The 21,256-nt window shown below is 42.5% G+C and overlaps 1 protein-coding gene across 4 annotated transcripts in view; it reads left to right on the top strand.

Moving 5' to 3' along the window:
• Nucleotides 1-21,256, top strand: part of LOC135205785 (heterogeneous nuclear ribonucleoprotein U-like protein 1) — a gene marked incomplete at its 5' end in the record, with an annotated part of 44,662 nt that overhangs the window by 9,011 nt on the left and 14,395 nt on the right. The window contains 4 exon segments of one of the 4 annotated variants that reach the window (XR_010312604.1): nucleotides 4,049-4,790; nucleotides 5,187-6,105; nucleotides 6,390-6,451; nucleotides 7,195-7,395. 4 annotated transcript variants of the gene reach the window in all.

Here is a 21,256-nt window from a genome sequence, read left to right as displayed (position 1 = left end):
GCCAAATCATATTTACCAAAATTCTATAACACCATCTGGATAAAACTTGTTTTTCCAGTTTAAATAGAACACGCTCTCATTATCCCAATAAACAAACCTGGGAAAGATTCAAGTAATCCATCCAATTATAGACCTAAATCTTTGATAAGCAATTTATACAAAATGCTAAAAAAAATGGTCAATACATGCCTAACATATGTCATAAAAAATTCAGTTCTAACATCAATGCAATCAGGATCAATAGCTGGTCAATCAAACCCTTGATCCACTAACCTTTGTCTAGAAGATCATATCAAAAAAGAATTTGATCTCAGAAAAATTAAGTGGCAATATTTTTTTTTTTTTAACATAGAAAAGCATGAGGTACAACACGAGAGACTATCATGCAAAAGCTTCATTCTGAAGGAATAAGAGGCCATTTACCTATTTTTATTAAACATTTTCTCAGAACTTTCCAAATTCAAATAGAACATTTTTATTCAAATATTTATAAATTAGAAGGAAACCCTCAAGGCAGTCTTAAGCTGTACTCTATTTGCTTTAGCAATCTATGATATTACAATAAATTTACCAAAAGGAGTTAAAAACAGTTTGTTGTGTGTTGATGACTTTGCCATATATTATTCAAGTAGCACACTAAGACATACCCAAAGAGTCTTCAATACGGCCATCACAAATATTACCAACTGGGCGAAATCAGTAGGATTCCAATTTTTGATAAATAAAAGAAATGCAATCATATTTCTATAACAGATAAGGATGGTTAAAACAAACCAAATAGTTAAGCTATGTATAGCTTTATTCAAAAATTTCCACTGATAGATTATTGTTGTCCAATATATTCCTCTGCCTCAGAAGCAACATTAAAAACACTAGATGCATTACATCATGAAGGAATACGTTTGTGCACAGGAGCATTTTCATCATCCCCAATAGACTCCCTGTTAGCAGAAGTAGGTATATTACCCTGTAAACATCACTGCAACTTGATAATTATGCCTAGGGGCCTTTCCCTTCAAGCAGGAACATCTCCCGCTGCTATCTGCTCTGAATTATAATCAAAGATTTGAAGACCATAGTGCTAGCTAGCTCTTTCCCAGAAAGAACCAAATATTTAATGAATTCACATATTACATCAATTTTCCATCCAACAATAGAACGCCCACCACCCTAGACTTTGAAACTAATAAAAATATTTACTGCTCTATCATATCCTCTAAAAAGAAATTTGACAAACATGGAGATGTACCCCCAACACACACTGGAACACATCAGAAGAAAAGGAGATTATGATCTATACAGATGGATCAAAAACCAATACTGGAGTTGGAGCTTCAGCATTCCCAAAAGACAAATTAATGAAAAGTCTTCCCCCAATATCATCAGTATATACTGGAGAACTCACAGCCATACGAATAGCATTAGACATATTTGAGAAGAGTGCAATATCCACCATAATCTTCAGTGACTCACGAAGTGCTATTGATACTATAAACAAGTAAAAGCCGCCAAATCATCTTGTATAAGAAATCCAAATAAAGATTCATCAACTTATTCAATCAGGACTATTAAGTAAAAATATGTTGGATTCCAGCACATGTGGGAACTGAAGGTAACGAAAAAGTTGATATAGCTGCCAAATTAGCATGCAGTATTCCATCAACAATTACACAGCCCCAGTATCAGACCTCTAATAAGCCTTTAATATATCAAGACCTGTATTTGCAGATCTGGATAAACTAATTCTTTATAATAAATAATAATAATATAATTTGCTCTTCAAATTTGGAACTTTACTTCATTGAAATTTTGAGAGAAAAAGAGCAATTGTATTATCCTTCACATTAGTGCAAGTGCATAAAAGTGAAGACAGGAAAATTTTTGGTTTACATTTATTAATGGCAACAAGTTTTGTTTTTTGATATCCTATTGGTCTTACTTTAGTTTGAAATGATTAAATATGTGAAAATCACAGAAGTTTGTTATGGTGACATTTTTAATGTGTATACAGACTTTGTAAAGTATTGTAGCCTAGAGCCTAAGATATCACCTGAGGGGGGTGGGTGACTGACAGTAGAGTTGACCTCACCAAAAGAAAGTGAAAAATCAAAAGCATTACATATTGCTTTTCAGAGGAGTAAAAATAAGATGTTGAGTACGTAAAAAAAAAACATGCTTTTTAGGAATCACTAAGAGAATGATATTTTCACCCCAACTGACGACATACTCAGAAGAGAAACCTGATCAAGTGTGATTAGAATTGAAAGAAGGAAGATCATTGGAGCCTTAGCTTTAGTTCCAAAATGAATTATGACATTCTCACCTAATGTTATAAAAAAAAAAAAAAAAAAAAAAAAAAAAAAAAAAAAGCTTGGTATACGTTTGAAGGTTAGGCAATATATCCCAAGGCTGAGGAGATGTTTTATTGTCAAGCATATGGTCATATATTAGGGTCTTGTGGGCAACCCCACCATGTGTGTTAAGTAGTGAACCAGAGTATGGTGTATGCTATAAAGAAGCACAATGTACTGGAGATGATAATCCTCCTCCTCAAAATTGGGAAGTTGATATCATGGTAAAAGATGTAGACATGAAGGGTAACTGAACGCATCACATTTTCAGAGGCTAAACAGAAGTTATTAAGCCAGTAGTATGTTAGACCAGGGTTATCATTTTCGAGTATGGCTAAACCAAAGAAGAATGTAAATACTACCAAAAGTGTAAAACGAAGATCAGTGGCGACATGTACTTGTGCCTCTCTGGAGGCTGCGCTAGTGATTTCTGGCACTCTTGTGTCTTTGGAAGCTGCGCCAGATGCCTTAAGCACTCCTTTTTTTTGAGGGCAGTGCCAGTTTTACCTGGGGTGCCCTTCCTGTGTGCCTTGCAAGACTTGATAAGTAGCATGACCAGTGCCATCCATTTATGTCTTCCTTTTCCAGTGTCACATTATTTTTTTTATCATAATCAGCTGTTGGGCATTCACCACCTCATTAAAAAGGCCCTAGTAGAGTCCTAAACAAAACTTTCCCCCTGGTCTGGGTTACTTGTGAATATGGCAACATCACACTTTTTCGAGTCCGCCAAGAAATGGGAAACTATCATGGTGATAGCTAAAGTATTCACTTTGAATGTAGAAAGGGTTACATCTCTGACTTGTTTGAATTGGAACGACGAACATGATGAATCACAGGTCAGTCATCGGATTTTGGTTCATGTTTCACTAATATATATGAACTTTCTTGGATGGTTTATATTCAAGAACAGGTATATTTTTTTTTCATACTTTCACACACCAAAGCAAATTTATGAAAGCAATGGCCAACTTGGTCTTGAACAATAACTTTTCATGACCAAGATTAGCAAAGTAATATATTTTCATGACCAAGATTAGCAAAGTAATATATTTTCATAACCAAGATTAGCAAAGTAATATATTTTCATGACCAAAATTCGCAAAGTAATATATTTTCATCAAAGATTAGCAAAGTAATAATAAATTGATGTAAGTGGTAATAAAGTTCTAATTGCCAAGGTAATCTATATTATGTAAGAAAAGTTACAGGAAGTAAAAATAAGTGTTTTATTAAAATTGGTCAGAACCGCAACTGAGATGCTGTCTTCCCTCTCCTCCTACTAGACTTATCTGATAAAAATTATTAGCTGCCTCCCCAAATGATGACAGTGTGTGCCAGAAATCTCCCTTTGTTTTCTTTTGGAAGCATTTTATCAAATATACTTCACTGCTCAAGAATTCAGTCTATCATAAATGTATATCATTGTGTATAGTCTATTTGACTAGGTTATTAAAATGGTTTAATGTAAGAGAGTAGTAAACACAGGCAGAAACTTGAAACATCTCTTTCTTATCCAGTGGTTTTTCTCTTAGCCATCCTCCATTCTGAAAATGTTTGTAAGTTAATTGTTTTGCAGTAGTAAAGGAAATCCTGACTGGTACAGATATTGTATGGGAAAATGCCCTTTACCTTCCTGAAATATGTTAACAAACGGGCAGCATCTGAATTAATTTGTCTCCCTGGTGTTGTGACAGTGAGTACAACAACACCATCGCCTATGCCATCGACGTCGCATGCCCAGCCACCAGCTTTCGAGCGTCTGACCCCAGTGGAGGAGAGTAAAAAGAGGAGGAGGCGTGAACTCATGCCAGCCATGGTTGAAGGCTTTGATGGTACTCGTTGGCACAAAGACCCTAACCCTGCTCTCCCCCACATGTTTACCCCACTGATTGAGCCTGGAGGTCCCACCTCTGCCATGTTGGGGGCGAGAAAAATGTCTGACTTTTTTTCGCTCTTTTTGGATGATCAAATGTTGGCAGAGATTGTGCTGCGTACCAATGAGCTCCTTGCCCATGTGAGAGCCGATGTCCATCACAAGGGCATTGCTATCTCCGAGGACTTGGACCTGGGGGACCTTGACCTGAGGGAACTGAAGGGTTTCATTGGGATTCTGATCATGTCGGCAGTGAGAACTGACAACCATACGACCACGAGTGACATGTGGGACCCTATCGAGGCCAGTTCTTTGTACTTATGTACAATGACCGAGAGTCGATTTGCCCTGTTGGCAAGACTTTTACGCTTCGACAATTCGGCCACTAGAGCAGAGAGGAGGAAAAATGATCTCCTCGCACCAATAAGGAAATTGTTCGATCACGTGGTGGCAAATTGTCAGCGCAACTACAGACCTGGGCCCCACCTCACTGTGGGCGATCAGTTTGTTCCTTTTACAGGTCGCTGTCCGTTCAAGGTGCATATCCCAAACAAACCAGCTAAGTAAGTACACAGATTTTCATTTTGTTTTTTTACATGTAATTTTTTTATTTTTTATTTATTTATAGATAATTGTTTCATATTTATATATTTGTTCTTGTATAGGAATAAGGAAGTTGAAATTAATATTTGTGTATAAAATATAATACATTATTCTATCTATCTATATAACTGTTTGATATTTATTTATCTGATATGATATTTATTTATCTGATAATTTCTCCTTCATATTTGTAAAGCTTTTTCTTATGTGTATGAGGTACTTGAAATGTATTTATGTAGTTTTATTATTATTATTATTATTTCTTTAGATTTTATTATAATTTTCACTTGTTACTGATTTGCTGTTTGATATTCTTATACATTTATTAGTTACTAATTCTATTTCACTTCGTATAGGATTGGTATGAAGCTTATGTTGGCATGTGATGCTAATACACATTACATGTGTAATGCTATCGCTTACTTGGGAAAGAACTCAGTCAAGGTGCCGAGAGGAATGACGCTTGGGGAAGTTTTTATGTTAGAGCTTGTGGAACCTTTTCACCAAAGGGGCCGCACAGTGACAACTGATGAGTATTTCACGACGCTCCCGCTCGCCTTGGCACTCGCAGATAAGGGCATGCATTTGTGTGGCACCATTTGCCAGAAGCCTTACGTTCCTGAGGAACTTTGTGAAAAGGTCCTTCCCCTCAAGGGCTCGGTGGCCGTGTTCAATTACGAACACAATTTGACCCTTCACTGTCAGCAAGTCACGAGGACAAAGAAGGTGGTGCTGATGAGTTCCCTGCATCATGGTTCATCTGAGCTAGAGAAAAGGAAGACGGACATTCAGATGTTCTATAACTCAACGAAGGGGGGTGTACACACATTCAATCAGCTGTGTGCTACATCAAATTGTATACGTGAGACAAGACGCTGGCCACTGTGTTTCTTCTATTGGTTATTAAATATAATTATGGTTAATTCTTACATTCTCTATTCAAGCATACCCTTTTCCAAGACGATGCCAAGGCGAAAGTTCCTCAAGGAGGTTCGCCATTGAGTTCTGTGCTCCCCAAGCAAAACATCGGTTTTACACTTCAACCAACTTGTCGAAGGGACTCCAGGTGCTCATGCTGGAGACCTTCAAATTCATCGAGGCTGACCCAAGACCCGAGTTAGCCTGTGGCCACATCAAGCTTCCTAAAAGGATTCGCTGCAAGAGCTGCCCATCTAAGGATGACCACAAGACAAACACTGCTTGTTCGCGTTGCAAGAACCCTGTTTGCCTGCAGCATCAAACTGTCTTGTGTCCAAAATGTACCTGATGGTTGTAGTAAGTTACATCATGAAACTTTCTTTTTTACAACTTGTTTGCTAAATAGTATGATTTTTATCTTTTCAAGATATATATATCCATTTTTTACCTAAAATATTTTATTTGGACTTTTTTAATTTATTTCATTTTTGAATAAAATTTTTTGATTAGAATTTTAATTTTATAGCTGCAAAGTAATTATCAAATATCCAGCAAGCCACCAAAAAGGTTTCATGCAAATCCACAGATTATTAGATTAGTAAATCACACCTTGAAGTTGACATACCCTTCCTACATTTCAGGTGGCAGATTTGGCTGTTGGAGTTGGTGTGGTCTGGGGCCATTTTGTTGACATACCTGAAAGGTAAGTTAGCATATCTCTACTCTATATATTCTTTTTCTCAGTAGAATTTCTGATATTTTGGTATATTTTCATGCGCAAATAAATATATTTTATATATTTATATAGATACAATGATTTTTTAAAGAAATTTTCTTGGTGAAACTAGGAGGTTCAAAAATTACTTTTAAGATTTGGCCCTTGATATAACAGTAAAGGCCTGTCCACACAAGCGGGCCTAATTGGCGTGCTCCGGGGTTGACGGGCAAATTCTGACGGGCTCACCCGTGAATGTTGTCCACACAGGTGAAGCGATGGAGAGGTGGGCGTGCCCGATGATGCCAGTAGTGTGTTCAGTGCGGTACGATAAACATGGTGCCTACCGCAAAGAAGAAGATAGTGTAGCATGATAATTGCTGTGTGTGTGTGATGAAAAAGAAGAGAATATGGTGCAAAGAATGGCTCAGTAAAAGCCATCGAGCACCACCATGGTGATTTTGCTACAAGACCCATCTGGCAGTTTGACGGTTTGCCCATCAAGTGTGCCCGTTAATAGGGGAGGTCCGCCAATCAGGCCCGGTTGTGTGGACAGGCCTTAAATTATGTCTTGGTGCAGATTTTTTACATAAATCCGTTCTAGGATGAAATGAGTTTATTCTATGAAAATATTAGCCACTTCCTATTCCATTTAGCTACCTAAAAAAATTCATGAAAATTTGACAATTTTTTTCTTGGCCAAAAAAAGCTTTAATTTTTTCTCATTTCAGATTAGGGCCTCTTAGGGTCCAACCCCTTCCTGGCAGTCACAAATTTTTTGTTGTGTATTTATAAGGTGTTCCTAAATTTTTTTATGTATAGAAGGTGTTCCTAAATTGTTTTATGTATATATGTATTTTTTTGTCAATAGATTGGGAAAGTATTTTTTTTATACTTTTGTTAAATTTATTTTTAATAAATTTTTAACCCTGGATAGGTTTCGTTATTTGACCACCCTATTTAGGTGCAGTAGAGTCAAACCAGACCGCGGCTCAGAAAAAAAATCTTGAACAATTTAGTTGCTAAAAATACTTCAAATAATGCTAAAAATGTCTTGCTAAAAATACTTCAAATAATGCTAAAAATGTCTTGCTAAAAATACTTCAAACAATGCTAAAAACTACTGAAAAGATAAATAATACCCATTTACAAATTAACAATTAATTAAAAAGAAATTTAAAAAATTAAACAAAAAACTACCAAATTATTGACAAAAATACATATATACATAAAACAATTTAGGGAAACCTCCCTAAACAAACAATTTGTGACTGCCAGGAAGGGGTCAGACCCGAAGAGGTCATAATCTGAAATGAGAAATAAGGGTTAAGTTTCTATGGCCAAGAAAAATTGTCAAAATTTCTTTAATATTTTTAGGGGGTAGCTAAATGGAATAGGAAGTGGCTAATTTGTTTATAGAATAAACACTTATTATTGTAGAACGGAAATATGTAAACAAAAATCTGCTCCAAGACGTAATTTACTGTTATATCAGACCAAATCTAAAGGTCATTTTTAAACCTACATTCACCAAGAAAATTTCTTATAAAAATCATTGTATCTATTCTAAAATATGATCTTTATTTATGCTTGAAAATATACCAAAATATCACATTTCTATAGAGAACAAGAATATATAGAGATATGCCAACTTACCTTTAAGGTATGTCAACGAAATGCCCCCAGACCACACCAGCTCCGACAGCCAAATCTGCCATCAAAAATGGACGAAGGGTATGTCAACTTCAAGGTGTTATTTACTTATCTAATAATGAGTGAATTTGCATGAAACCTTTTTGGTGGCTTGCTGGATGTTTGACAATTATTCTACAGCTATAAAATTAAAATTCTGACCAAAAGATTTTATTTGAAAAGGAAATAAAGTCCCAATAATAAAATGTTTTGGGTAAAAAATGGATGATATATATTTTGAAAAGATGAGAATTATAGTATTTATTCAAACAAGTAGTAAAAAAGAAAGTTTCAGGATGTAACTTACCTACAACTGTCAGGTACACTTCGGACACAAGACAGTTTGATGCTGCAGACAAACAGGGTTCTTGCACCGCGAACAAGCAGTGTTTGTCTGTGGTCGTCCTTAGGTGGGCGACTCTTGCAGCGAATCCTCTTAGGAAGCTTGATGTGGCCACAGGCTAACTCAGGTCTTGGGTCAGCCTCGATGAATTAGAAGGTCTCCAGCATGAGCACCTGGAGTCCCTTCGACAAGTTGGTTGAAGTGTAAAACTCATGTTTTGCTTGGGGAGCACAGAACTCAATGGCGATCTCCTTTGAGGAACTTTCGCCTTGGCATCGTCTTGGAGAAGGGCTTCAATAGAGAATATAAGAATTTACCATAATTATATTTAATAACCCATAGAAGAGAGACAGTGGCCAGCGTCGTGTTACTAAACAATTTGTCGAGTTATAGTACATCTGAATGCCCGTCTTCCTTTTCTCTAACTCAGGGGAACATGATGCTGGGAACTCAACATCACCTTTGTTCTGTTTTCTTGCTGACAGTGAAGGGTCGAATTGTGTTCGTAATTGAACACAGCCACAGAGTCCTTGAGGGGGAGCTGCTACCTTCTCAGAAAGTGCCTTTGGAATATAAGGCTTCTGGCAAATGGTGCCACACAAGTGCTTGTGCTCTTCTCCCCGAGTGCCAAGGTGAGCAGGAGCGTTGTGAAAAACTTAATTGTCGGCACTGAGTGTCCCCTTTGGTGAAAAGATTCCACAAGCTCTAACGTAAAAACTTCCCCAAACGTCATTCCTCTCGGCACCTTGACTGAGTCCTTCCCCAAGTAAGCGGTAGCATTACATATGTAATGCAAATCGGCATCAGATGCCAACACGAGCTTGATACCATATCTTTCGGAAGAGAAATAAAATTAGTAACTAATAAATGTCAAAGGATATCAAATAGCGAATTGTAACAAATGGAAATTATAAAATCAAAAGATTACATATGCAGTGGTCCCCTGTATTCGGTGGGGGGATGTGTAAAACGCACACACCTCCGCGAATAGTTGGAACTCCAATAAAAATGCTGAAAACTGCCTATTTTGTTAGTTAAAGCTCAAGAAAAGCCCCCTAAAAATGTTTATACTTGGTTTTTTTAATAGTTTTCTCACAAAAAGTGCCCTTTTTGATGAAATTGATAAAGAAAATCAGGAATTTCTGGATATTTCTCATAGAAAAATACAGTGGTACCTCGACATACGAAAGGCTCAACTTACGAAAAACTCGAGATATGAAAGCAAATACAAAGATTTTTTGGCTCTATATACATAAATAGTTCAAGTTACGAAAGGTTGTTGCTCTAAAGTCCTGAGATTCGCCCGGACCACCAAGAACTATTTTAAAACTCGCGCCCCGCCAACTGAGTAAACTCACCACCATCCTCCCGCTCTCCCATTGGTTCCTGATGCTAGTCACCCCATAAAATCCTGCTCTCCTGTTGGTCAGCATCTACCCCTTGTGCTCTATGAATTCTATTGGTAAAAGGATGCTGTTAATTGAAAAACTTATTCATGCAATACATTTAATAAAAAAAAATTAGGTAAAGATTGAATAAAGAATAGTTGAAGAGAGATAATGAAAATTTATGGCTTACTGTGTGCTAGGAAAATGATTGCTTGGCGATCGTTCGGTACTCGTAAGTGCTGGATGTAAACAATTTTTTGTAAAAATAATTAATGGTTACTTAATAATTATTTGAAATGAGTACATGCAATACATGTAATAAAAAAAATTGTGAATTAGATATCATAAAATTTAAAATAAATCAGACTGATATTGAAGCCAACAAATACGTATTTTCTAGAATTATTCTTCTGTTTTAATATTATGTATATGTTTCATTATAGCTGTCAGTAACTCGGTATCTCTATTCGGTAAAGATAGAATAAAGAATAGAAATGAATGGATATTATACTGTTTGGTAGATTCATTAGTTGAAGAGAGATACTAATGAAAATTTATGGCTTATTTTGTGCTAGGAAAAGTGATTGCTTGACGATTGTTCAGTACTCGTAAGAGCTGAATGTAAACAAACGATTGGAAGGTTTTTTTTTTTTTTTTTTTTTTTTTTTTTTATAGTTAATGATTAATTAATAATTATTTGAAATGAGTACATACTGATTATTTATACATTTTATTGGCATATTCTAAGCTTTTAGCTTCTTAGGTTTAGATGTCAGAATCATAGACTAGGCTACAGTAGCAACTGCTAACATAGGCTAGGCTTATTGCTAAGGGACATATGCTAAAGTCCTAATATATGCAGTAAAAATGGGGTTGAACATTACATGCAGTTGAATATTACTCAAGTATGTACAGTATTTTGCCTTTTTGGAGTCATATTTCTTCCGTTGGATTGGCGTCGTAACCCTAGAACATGTGTTGTAGGCCTGGAAATACTGGGGTGTTTTTGTAGGGCTTGAAACGGATTAGGCATTTTACATGTAAAATGCGGTTCAAGATACGAAAAACTCATGATACGAAGGCCGCCTCAGAGCAGATTAATTTCGTATCTCGAGGTACCACTGTACAGCGAGTGGGCGAATTTTCCGCAAATAAGTGGGGAAATGCTCGCGAGAGAAATCCACATATCCAGAGCACGCAAATAAGGGGGCGGTCCACTATATAATGTATATTATATTATCAATAATAATTATGATGATGATAATAATAATAATAGTAATAAAACACTACATAAATACATTTCAAGTACCTAATACACATAAGAAAAAGATTTACAAATACAAATGAGAAATTATCAGACAAATAAATATCAACAGTTATAGATGAATAGATAATGCACAGGCAGTCATCGTTATCGGCAGACTGTTATCGGTGATCAGGTTTTATGAGTGCTTGTCCAGCGCCATAACTTACCTAACAGAGGCACCATAAATCGCTGAGTTTCAGTTAATGGCGGTTTTTGCTTATCAGCACCCCCTCGGGAACCGAACCCCTGCTGATAACCAGAGACTGCATGTATTATATTTTATACTTGTAAATATCATATTTCAATTTCCTTATTCCTATAGATACAAAGAAAGAATTATTTATAAATGAAAAGATGATTACATGAACAAAAACAAAATAAAAATCTTTGTACCTACTTAGCTGGTTTGTTTGGCATGTACATCTTGAATGGACAGCAACCTCTAAAAGGAACAAGCTGTTCGTCCACATAGAGATGGGGCCCTGGGCTATAGTTGCTCCGACAATTCGCCACCATGTGATCGAACAGTTTCATTATTGGTGCAAGATCATTTTCCGCCCTCTGCTTTGGTGGTCGAAATGTAGAACTCTCACCTACAGACGCAAATGGATGCTCGCTCATCATACATCTACACAAAGATTGCCCTCTGTAAGGTCCATATGTCACTCGAGGTCGTATGGTTGTCAGTTCTCACTGCTGACATGATCAGAATCCTAATGCAACCCTTCAGTTCCCTCAAGTCAAGGTCCCTGAGGGCAACATTGCCCTTATGATGGTAATTGCCCCTCATAATGGCAAGGCAATCAGTTGGGGCACGCTGAACAATCTTGCCAGCATTCGATCATCCAGAAAGAGTAAGAAAATGTCGGAAATTTTTCTAGCTCTCAACGTGGCATAGGTGGGAACTCCAGGCTCAATCCATGGAGTAAACATGTGGGGGAGAGTAAGATTAGGGTCTTTGTGCCAACGAGTACCATCACAGCCTTAAACCATCTCGGCTTCTATAGGCCTGATAGGAGTCCCACTGGTTGGCTGGAGTTCACCCCTCCTCCTCTTATTACTCCTCTCCTCCACTGGGGTGAAATGCTCAAATGCTGGTGGCTGGGCACATGACGTCGAAGGCATAGGCAATGGTAGTGTTGTACTCACTGTCACAACAGGCACAGACCCACTAACCCCTCTTCCTCCCTTTGTCGTCCCCCCCATCTCCTATGGGGATGATTTCAGGGGGGAATGGGATAACTGGTCGCGACCGACTGGCCATGGCCCAGCTGGCCGTGGCCGACTGGCCGCAGCCCAACTGGCCGCAAGGGCCGACTGGCCGCAGCCCAACTGGCCATAGACAATAAATACCAGTTTTCTTCGAAAGAGTTTATAACCAATAACAACAATAACAAAAATCAAAAGGGGATTAAAAAAAAATAATCACTAGTTTCCTTCAAAAGATAATAAAAATTCTCTCTCTCTCTTACCGCTGTTGCCAGTCGACTGCGGCCAGTCGTCCCAACTGGCATAGACGAAGAGACAAGAGAAAAATATTCAGTTGGAGTAAACCTTCTACAATGGCATCAGGTATACTCTCACAGCGAGGCAAAGGAAAGTTTGTGAGATGGCTATATATACGTTTTTGATAGACATGGAGCTGATAACATCACAGAGTTTTGGAGATGTGAAAGGAGAAGACTATGCAAGGCGAGAATACATGTAAAGAATGGTGAAATTGTAAAAAATATCGATGAGCATTCGCATAATCCTGACCCCGCTCAAGTAGAAAAAGGGAAAATCGTATCGAAAATAAAATTGCGTGCTTCAGAAACAATGGAACAAACATCTGTTGTGATTAATGAATGTTTATAAAATGTTCATGAAGCATGCCAAGGAGTCATGCCTAGTCATAGTGCTTTGCGAAAAATGGTGAGAAGAGAACGTAAAGATTTGTCTGCATACCCTCCTAATCCTACATCTTTAGAAGAATTGGTTATTCCTGTTCATATTCAAAATTATGGATCGGAGAAATTTCTTCTAGCAGACAACCAAGATTCATCCTGCAGAATCATTATATTTGGAAAGGAAAGCAATACACATTTACTTAAGGAAGTAAAGAATGTTTTTGTTGATGGGACGTTCAAAATCACACCACCGCTTTTTGTCAAGTGTATGTGATTCTTGGTGAGATGCACGGTGGTATGCATCCGTTTATCTACGCGCTACTTCCAAATAAACTACCTACAACTTATGATAAATTGTTTTCTATGCTTTTAGAAATTCAACCAAGTCTACAGCCAGAAGTAATATACTGTGATTATGAAATCGGACATTTCAAAAGTCTTCAATATTATTTCCCATCTACTAATATTAGGGGCTGTTTTTTCCACTTCGCGCAGAATGTCTACAAAAAATTAACATCTTTGGGATTATCTCAACAATACAATACTGATGCCAGTTTTGCTCTGCGTGCTAAAATGATAATTGCCTTGGCATTTGTACCACCCAGATCGGTATTAGCAGCAGCTATAATGGAATTAGCAGATGACTCTTCCACAGAAACTTCTAGAACTTCTAGATTGGCTGGAAGACAATTATGTTGGAAGAATGAACAGAAGGGCAATGGCAGACATTCACCCCCTTTTTTTTTGGTTTTTCCGTTACACATTTGGAATGTTTACGAACTATGCATAAATGATGAGGATAGAACCAACAATCATGCCGAAGCTGCTCATCATAGGCTGCAAAATGAACTAGGGATGCAACATCCAACAATATGGAAGTTTATCGATAGTTTGAAAAGGGTGCAACGAGGACAAGATCTTTATTACGAACAGTTGATTGCTGGTCAAACACCGCCCATAAAATTGAAGAAATTCCGAGAAGCTGATGCTCGTATAAAATCAGTCGTGCTACAGTTTGAGAACAGAAATATTTTAGAGTATCTGAGAGGAATTGCTCATAACTTCTCTTAAGATATATAGTTATGTAGCTGCTATTTGTTCCGACACGGCATACAAACCTTCGGTCCTTTTACAATAGGAAGGTACTAGCGGCAGCTGGATAGGTCGTAAGCTTTCGAACAAGGGGTTCGGTAGTTAACTGCTTGTCCGACAGGCGCGCGCGCGCGACTGGGAGGTAAACAAATCACTTTAGCTTTCGGCCTGCTGGCGTGTGGACGTGTATCATCGCTCTCTGCCCGCTTCATCGTCGTTGCTTTCGCATGGTTGTGTTTTTCTTTTTCTATTTATCTAGTGAAACTGAATTGTAAGTACAATCATTTCATATTTATTTCCATTGAATTCAATTGTGAATTAGAGGATCTTGGTTTCACCACGCCCTCCGATTACCCGAGTGCCGGGACTGAAGGGCGTAAGTGCGGGAATTCATTTTCCCAGAAATGATCCTCGTATTGTGTATGCTCGGTGCCGAGGGCGCAGAGAGCGCTCGCTCCGAGCGTATATTTTGGTTGGAAATGTGTAGATGAAATCGTAAGTAAGTGCTCTTTTCATTTATATATTTTTTTTTGACCTGTATGCTCGTTGCCGAGCGAATGCGCTCGGCACGAAAACTTATTTGTATGGAAGTGGGAATCGCAAGTACAGTATTCTTTTTCATTTTCATATATATTATTTTGATTGTAGCAATACTCATTTTGGATCAGTTTCCGAGCTTACCCGGAAATTGATCCTTTCCCCTTTTTATTTGAATGAAGTGAAATCGCAAGTGCAGTTCTTTTTCATTTTCATATTTTATTGAGATTGCATTGTTTACTTAGATCAATGTTTCCGCTATTTCCCGGGAATTGATCCTTCCCCTTTTTATTTGTTATGAAGTGAAATCGCAAGCGCAGTATTCTTTTTCATTTCATATTATTTTATTTTGATTGCATCAATTCATTATGGATCAAGGTTTCCATTCATAATCGGGAATGGATCCTTTTACCCTTGCGCTCGGTACCGAGGGCGCAAATGCGCTCGATCCGGAGGCCCTTATTCATTGTGAAGTGAATCGTAATGCAAGATTCTTTTTCATTTTATTCCTTTTTAATTATTGATTGCATCAATATTATTTGGTTTCAAGTTCCGCTCAGTCAGGGAATTGATCCTTATGCCCTTGCATTCGGGCCGAGGGCACGATTGCTCTCGGGCTCTTATTATTATTGTTGGGTACATGGGTGCTGTGCGGGGGTGGGGAACGAGAGACCTCTCTCTCCCCCCCCCCCCCCCCCCCCCCCCCCCCCCCCCCCCCCCCCCCCCCCGCCCCACCCCCCCCCCGCCCCACTCAGCTCCCACAGATGGCCCTTCCCCTGGGGGGGTGGGGGGGGGAGGTTATCTGCGTTCTTCTCCTCGCCCGACCCGTCGAGCGCGGGGGAGGGCGCTCTGTGCCCGCATGTACAATTGTATTCGGGGTCTTCCACTCGTTCGGAGAGGGCTCGCCCCCCCCCCACCCGCGCGAGGGACTTCCCCCCCACTAATCGCTACTACTGTTATTTCCGCAGGTGCTACTGCCACGAGGGTGGACCTTGGTGAGGTATGGGCGTCCTTCCATTTGCAGGGCGTGCTAGTGTCCAGGGGCTGCGGTTCTATGTCTGGGCCTACTGCGGTCACCCATGGAGTGGTGACCACGCTCCAGGTGACGACGTCCCTCCTCACCTGGTGTACTCGCCTCACGTGGTAACAGTCCCTTGCCTACAGCCGCTGTGAAGTGCCGTTCGCCGTACCGAGAGGGGGGCGTGCCGCCGCCGCTCGTGGTTGCCGCGCTGCCGCGACCACACTTCCGCTGCCCTAAGAGCTCGCCCCTGGACCTGCCGCCGGTACCAGGATGTTGCTGGCTGCTGCTCCACTTCCTGTGTTTCCGGTGCTGCCTGCCGTACCTGCCGATTCTGGGCTGACTGTCCATGCAGTTGCTTGCGCTGGTGGCTGTCCCTGCAGTTGCTGCGCTGGCTGTCCCTGCCGTTGCTGCGCTGGCTGTCCCTACTGATGCTGTGCTGGCTGGCTGTGCCTGCTGTTCCTGAGATGCCCATACCTGCTGACGTCGTCCCTGTTCGTGGTGGTTACTACCCAGACTTGGTCTGTCTGTACAGGTGCGTCCGGGCCCTGTGGCTTCGGCTACAGCAGCCCCGGCTCCGCCCTGGATAGCAGATCTTACGTCTGTCCTGAGAAGCTGACGAAGAAGAGGAGGAAGGTGTCGTCGTCGTCGTCTTCATCTTCTTCATCGTCGTCGGCTGCCGCCTCTTCCCCTTCGACTTCTAAGGCTTCACAGCCGAGGAAGAAGAAGGTTGCCTCCTCCCTCCTAAGAAGTCTCCCTCGGGAGCTTCTCGGGACCCGTCTCACCTCGGTGGGACGGGAGGGTTCTTTCCGCTGGTCCTCCTGCTCCTTCGGGAGCGGGGCCCGTCTCTTCTTCCGCAAGGAAGAAGACTACGGGGACCAGAGGGGTACCAGCTAACCACCGGTACTTCCTCGCCTGGTGTCAGTGGTTCTGCCACTGCATCAGGGTCCGTGTCGGCCTCTCGTTCGCGGGAGGTACCGAGTGTACGGTCGCCTACCAGCGACCGTGCAGCCAGGAACCAGACCTCTGAGTCCGCTCAGCGTCAGGTTCACGGCACGGGGCGGAAGACTGGTGACAGCCGCTCACGCGACTCTCACCAGACCAGCTCTCGCTCTCGTGGCGACCAGCTGGCTACCCGGGGACGTGACGGTCCACGACCGGCCACGGGCTGAGGCTGGGAAGAGGTCCTCCCGTTCGCCGGTGCCAGCCACGGCTGGAACCAGCGATGTGACGTGCCGTGAGGACAAGCACCGGTCTCACTGTGACAGTGGAGCCTGCAGGTCGCCTGACCGTCGCTCTCACAGAGAGCGATCGGGTACGGCAACCAGCACCAGCTCTTCTGACACTCGAGATCGGGGCCGCTGTGCTCAGTCCAGCCGTTCTCCACAGCGAGACGGTTCGACCAGGCCTGCAGCTCGATCGCCACCGCGGGTTGACGATCGCCTGCAGCCCTCCAAGCCTGCTGGTTCTGCCAGCGAGCGAGGAGGGAGCGTCAGGTCTGCCTCTCCCGTACCTTCAACTTCTCGGGTTAACACCGGGAGGAGCGAGGTATTGAGGAGTGATCGTGAGGGGTGCGCCCCTCATGATCCCACCACGACGCCCTACGTGCCAGGCACGGTTCTGGGACCGGCCAGGACGTATGCGCAAGTGGATGGAGAAGACCGAGAGGGCTGTCGCTGTTCCCCCTTCTTAGGAGGAAGGTTCTCGGAATATGCTCTTGTTCGAAGGGCTTAACGGTCCCACTCTGCAAGATGCGGTGACTTCCGAGATCCAGAGGAACTTTGCCGAGGTTATGGCGCTGATTCGTCAGCACAACGACCTCGGGGAAGGATCGCCGCTCCCACCAGCAGAGCCACGTCTCGGCTCGAGTCGTTTTGGGGCCCGAGAGGGAACCCAAATCGACGGTGGGTCTGCCGCGATCGGAGCTTGCCGACTGTGTTGAACCAGGTAGTCTCTCGTCTCCGGACAAGAAGGCTCTCTCAGTTCTGGCCGGTCGAACAAGCTACTTCACCTCCTCTACTGCGACAGAGGCGTTTCTACGTGTCTTCGGACACCGTATTTGAATACCCCTTCGGTCCTCCTGAGGTTTCGACCTCGACGAGGACTGGAATGAGTCGGAGGACGGTATCGGCTCTCTCCTGTCAGGTGTCGATCAGCCCCACCCAGACGACGTTCACAGTGGCGGCAGACCCTTACCTACAGTATGAGTTCGTAACCCTTCTCCGGGGGAAAACGTTTTTCTCCTGACGATACGTTTTCCCAGACTCTTGAGAGGCCATCGCCGTAAGGCGATGGCTGCTCCTTTTCTTCTCCAACTGCTAGTTCCGCTGGGAAGGCGAGCCAGTATCCAATTCCTCCCCCATTCCCTCTCTCCTTACGGCTACGAGGGAAAGGGGAGGGATCCTACAGAGATTTCTCTGTAAGATCCCACGTTAGGGGCTGCGCTACCGGGGGGACCTTCGGGTCCTACCTGACGTAAGCCCCGGTCGTTGAGGAGGGATCCTGCCCCTTTCTCGATTCCTACGGGAATCGAGAGGACCACCAGCCGATATCGTTTGACGAATTCGGTGGGGGTTTCGCAGAGTGCTTAGAATTCTACGGAATTTCTAGCGCACTCAGAGTGTTCGAGTTTTTTACGATCTCCAAACACTTAGGCGAGACCACGGTCCAAAGTGAGCGAGAATCCCCGATAATTGTTACACGATAATCGGGAACCTCGCTTATGCTCGAATTCCTGTAATTTCTAGCATTTGGAAGAAGACTGCTGCTGAAAGAAGAGTATCTCACAGTAGGCGATTAACCTGGAATAGAGAAGAACGGACGGGAACTTCCAGTTTGGCTTGAACTATCGTCTTCGGTATTCTGTTCACCATTGAAGCTTTCCTTTGGGAAGACTTCTCCTTCACTCTCTTGACTAGAGAACAAGGCGGTCGATCTCCAATCCTTATTCTCATTCCTCGAGAGGAAAAGAATTTAGGATGGAGGTCGTGGTACAGAACCTACATATACTACGTATATTACCCTCGCGACATGATTCTTTTAACAGTTGAATTGTCCGGGGGGTAGGCACATACCGTAGTTAACTCTACGGTTTGTGACCGAGACGAATTGTATCTTAATTGTTGAACTGCAACTCGGGGTTGCCTGCAACCTCCCAGCAGTTATTAGTTTCGATTTTAGATACTTGGTATTGGCATGACAACACCAAATCAGCCTTTTGTATTTACCGAAATCCGGTTTCCGGTTAAATATTCATTGCTCGGTGCGTATTCTTTATGCTCGATGGTTCTAGCCGAACGCATTCCTTCGTGGAATAATGGATTACCTGGCAACTCAGGATGACGAGTCACCGAGAGCTACTGCGTATTGAACTGCCTGATAGCGGCTCAGTATCAGCTAGGTCTCGGAGATGCACGGTCGGTTACGTCTCTCTCTCCCCTGGTTTGATTGACTACCGAACCGTATCTCTGCCCAACAATCATGGACTTAGGTCTCTGATTAACGGGGATTCTCGCAATAATGAAGGACCATCTACTGCTGTGACTCTCGTTTCATCGCCTTCGACATTGCTAGAATTTTCAACAGAGATATCTCTTGGACTCTTTCATCTTTCTGTTTACCGCACGGTAACAGAAGTCTGTACTAGTCACCCCGCTGGATCGCACCGCGATAATGCGAATGATTTTTGCAGACGTCTGGAGTTTGTCTTCAAAATATCTCGTATTCGTAGGTGTGCAATTATTCATTGCTCGCCCGAATTAACAGATATGTCAGAAGACATCGCCTACTCTCCGACCTGACAGCTCTACTTCCAAATGTCAGCCCATGAGAAGCAGTTCTTCAGGCAGTATTTCCCTGTCTTCATTACTGAAAAGCGCTCCGCTTTATTGCAACTACGATCCTCACCGGACAGCAATGAATAGCGGTTAGCGTTCTCAGTCTTTGTAGCACAGGTTCAGAATCTTGAGAATCCTTCTCTCGGTTCAGCTGTGAAGACGTAGGTTGCATTTTCTGTACACCTTCGTCTTCAACGACACATAGTGTTGTTTCTCCTTAGCCGAGAATCAAACTATACTATGAGATATCTTGCCATCAGGGACCTCGGTCTCTAGAAGGCAATTGACTTTCGCCTGTTGGGCACATGCCTTAAGAGAGTCATCACCTTGCCTTCTGGCATCGGTGACGAACAAATTAATTTGTTTAGTCTCTTGGCATAACCCTTTTAAGGCGAAGGTCACGTGACTTGCTCGGGTGCTTGGACAACTTGCCTCCTACCGAACGCAGTCAGTCGGCAGCTGTCAGAGCGCCCAAGTCTGTTACGAACTTCGCTGTGGACTTAGTTCGGTTGTTCCATAACAGTCTTTTCTTCGCCTAACGGCTGTCACAGTACCCATACCATCGGGATCACCCACCATTGAGTGTCGGTGTCCTATCCACTACCGAGAAGAACAACTTCGCTGCAGACGGATAGACCAGTATGGGTACAGGACATCACCGAAGTCGAGAAGAGGGATAGGTCATATGACCATTCCCTTCTTTTCCTCTGAGGTAATTGCATGACTTTTCCTGCGAAGTCAAGCATCCAGGGGATGGGGATTCGTGACGCTCGATTTCGTACCAAATTCGTAGCGAAGACTCTGAACCTTTCGGTCCTTCACAATCCCCTCCCTAATGGACTTCACCGCCTTCGATGCGAAGGAGATGCTGCTTTGTCCTGTGAAAGCGCGACCGCGCTTTCTGAAGAAACTCGACATCCCAGGCTGAGTGTTGAAGACTCTTTGTCAGCACCAAGATGACCTAGAAGTACACCCCTCCCTCGAGTTACACAAGAACTTCTCCGTGCGCAGGTACTGAAGGCAGGGGTCTGGTACAACCAGACCACTGGCACCTCCTTCTACCTTTTGGATATTGCCCACAGGTCCTTGGATCGTTTTCCTTAGGACCCGTGGTGGCTGCTCAACACGTTGTGTAGCTAACCCAGACCCTAGCAGGCTGAACAGCATCGAGTCCTGGTGTGACTGTAAGAATAGATAAGTGAATGAGAGAGTGACTGGCTTCTCTTCCTATCTTTTTCTCCCCCTCTACCTGTGGGTAGAGGGATACGGTCATCACCTTGGCTGGATCAAGGACGAGATGCCGGTGAGCTACTCGACAGCCCCATCCTATCCCTTTCACTAGGGATGGGAGCGAATATCCACCACTTCCTCCTACAAGGGGGGGGAAGTGGATGCCAACAAGAGACAAACCATAACTTTATGTTGCCTCTTGCAAATAGGAACTTGTTCTTGTTTGCTGGTACGAAGAGATACGCTTGCCTCTCTCTTAGTACTTGTCCAGAGGTCTGACCATTGATCCTGCGGTGCACACCCCGATCAATCGGACAGAGGCTTGGATCCCTCCCTCGCTCTTACGACCAGGGAGGCATTCCAAGGTTGGGCGAGGAACACCAGTCTGTTCACAAAAGACTCAGATTCCTCCCACCAGAAGTGAGTCTTCCTATTGTAAAAGGACCGAAGGTTTGTATGCCG

The sequence above is a fragment of the Macrobrachium nipponense genome, chromosome 24, assembly GCF_015104395.2.
Source record: "Macrobrachium nipponense isolate FS-2020 chromosome 24, ASM1510439v2, whole genome shotgun sequence".
NCBI classification, from domain to species: Eukaryota; Metazoa; Arthropoda; class Malacostraca; order Decapoda; family Palaemonidae; genus Macrobrachium; species Macrobrachium nipponense.
This window is presented reverse-complemented; position numbering and strand designations above follow the sequence as displayed.